The sequence below is a fragment of the Penaeus chinensis genome, chromosome 16 (genome assembly GCF_019202785.1).
Source record: "Penaeus chinensis breed Huanghai No. 1 chromosome 16, ASM1920278v2, whole genome shotgun sequence".
In the NCBI taxonomy this organism is placed as follows: domain Eukaryota; kingdom Metazoa; phylum Arthropoda; class Malacostraca; order Decapoda; family Penaeidae; genus Penaeus; species Penaeus chinensis.
The window spans coordinates 23,455,851-23,458,095 of record NC_061834.1 but is presented as its reverse complement, the minus strand read 5'-3'; positions in this window follow the sequence as shown (position 1 = coordinate 23,458,095).

Here is a 2,245-nt window from a genome sequence, read left to right as displayed (position 1 = left end):
ATGCCACTGGGGAAAATGCTGTGCTCATTTTTTTTTTTTTTTTTTGTGAAATGTCTCTGCACATAAATGGTTCTGCTAGTGCTTACCCACAAAGAGTCAATTAGTAGATCTTGTGACTTTACCTGAAAAAACATATTTTTTACTAATGCTATGAATATTGATGGTGTTATTTTTATTATAGACATTTTAATTACTATAAAGTTATAAATATTAGTAACAGCAAAATAAGATAATGTAAAATATTCTCATAAATCAAGGAAAAGAGTAAATGGGCGAGACAGGTAGTACTTGTAATTGACTAATTGGTGACTTAGTACAAGTGTAGCATCTATGTGTAGAAACAATTAATAAAGTAAACTCGCAGTGGGCATGGCATGTACGTTCATGCTATGCCTATTGGCTTTGCGTTAACTTCAGGCTGTGCATAGAAACTATGGGTGCACCTATGACATAGTACATCCAAGTTACCCGAATAGCCTTCCCTGACTGTGGTAGTGGATAAGGACACCAGTAAAGAAGATCCTTTGTCCATGGTTCTGCTTCCCATAGTGGGGCACTTGGTAAAATGTGTGAGGAGAGGGAAACAAGTATATTGACTGCCATCTGTTCCATTTCACTAGAAAAGCATCTGGACCTCCTTCTACTGTTAATTCTGATTGTGTCATATACCTCTATTCAATAACGTCAGTCTGGGGATGACCATACTTCTTGGCCTACTCTACTGAGGATGTAATCTCCCTTTGAAGGAGATTTAGAAACCCTTGGGCAGACAGATATTCGACATCATCTCTTTAGCCATCAACATAGACAGGAGCAGATGTGGTAAAGAAAAAGTATAAATTTGTCTCTAATTGTCAGAACAGTACATGGCCCTCCAGTTGTAGATACCTTAGATGAACTCTTCCAAAAGGAATTACTTCTGCTGCATGATTTAAGAACAAATAAAGCCTTTCCTCATCCCGATAACAAGGAAGCCCCGTGGAGTTATTCACCTTTACAATGTGACTTACCATCTGTTTGCAATCTTCTTGTGACTGTCCAATTATGTGCCAGTCATCAAAATGCATTTAAACCTGAACTTATTGGATGAGTTTGCTTTCAGTGGGTTGTATCAATTTAAGCTAAATCTTTTGAGAATTTTATCTGTTTTACAGATTCATCATCGTCAAACATAAACACATTCGCTCCAGATAGCATGTTTGCTTCAATCTGTATTGTAGGATGCTGCAGAGATAAGATCAGTAGCTCACAATGCCCTGTGCTTCTTTGGGCTGCTTTGATCATCAGCAGTGTTCAACAAGCAAAAAATAGTTGCAAATAGTGTAAACACTACCTTCAAATGATCCATCATTAAAGTATGGAACCTACTAAAGAAACAGTATATATGAGCAGCTAGAAAGACAGGAGAGTCTGGCTATTGCCATGTAAAGCTCTGAGGATGCATCTTCAGAGCTTTATAATCTTTTCATGGTCCAGCCTAATGTGGTAAAAAAACTGCATCACTTACCTCTGATTCCTCCTTATCTGCTTCACCAACAACAATTCAGCCCCAGGATTATAACTACACCCGCTTGTCATGGAAAGTAGATATCTTCATTTCAGGACAAAAAGCTATCCAAATTACTTGAGCTTCTTGTGGAAATTATCAACATTTTACATAAATCTTATGCAAGTCCAAAGCATTCATCTTGTTGCTCTTATCCATCAGTAAGTGAAAAATATTTTACTGATCAATCTCATAATTACTTGCCGCCACACACACACACACAAAAAAAAATATCTTCCCATTCACAACCATAGTTGTATGAAAGATGTCCAAACCATGAACCTGAAAATAGTTCTTTGTCTCTAAAGAGACGATATAACATGACTTTATATCCTGTGGATAGACATGGTACAACACTAGAAACTAGCAGTGTTGCAAAAGAGAACTACTTGAATGCACAATTCCTAAGAATCTGATGGCAATTAAATCAGATCTCTTATGTAATACACCGCTTCATTGTCTACCTTGTGGAGATTCTTGACAAGTTTTTTTTCCATTTATCACATTCCACACTAGCTTCTAAAATTATATTCAGGTCTAATTCTCCTAAGGACTTTGGCTTCATGGGAATGGCATCAGTCCAGGTATACAATAGAATCTTCACATCAGATGAATCACTCCAAGTATAAATTTATGAGAATCCTATTTTAACTCTCTTATTATCATTATTGTTGTTGGTATTATTATTATTATTATTAT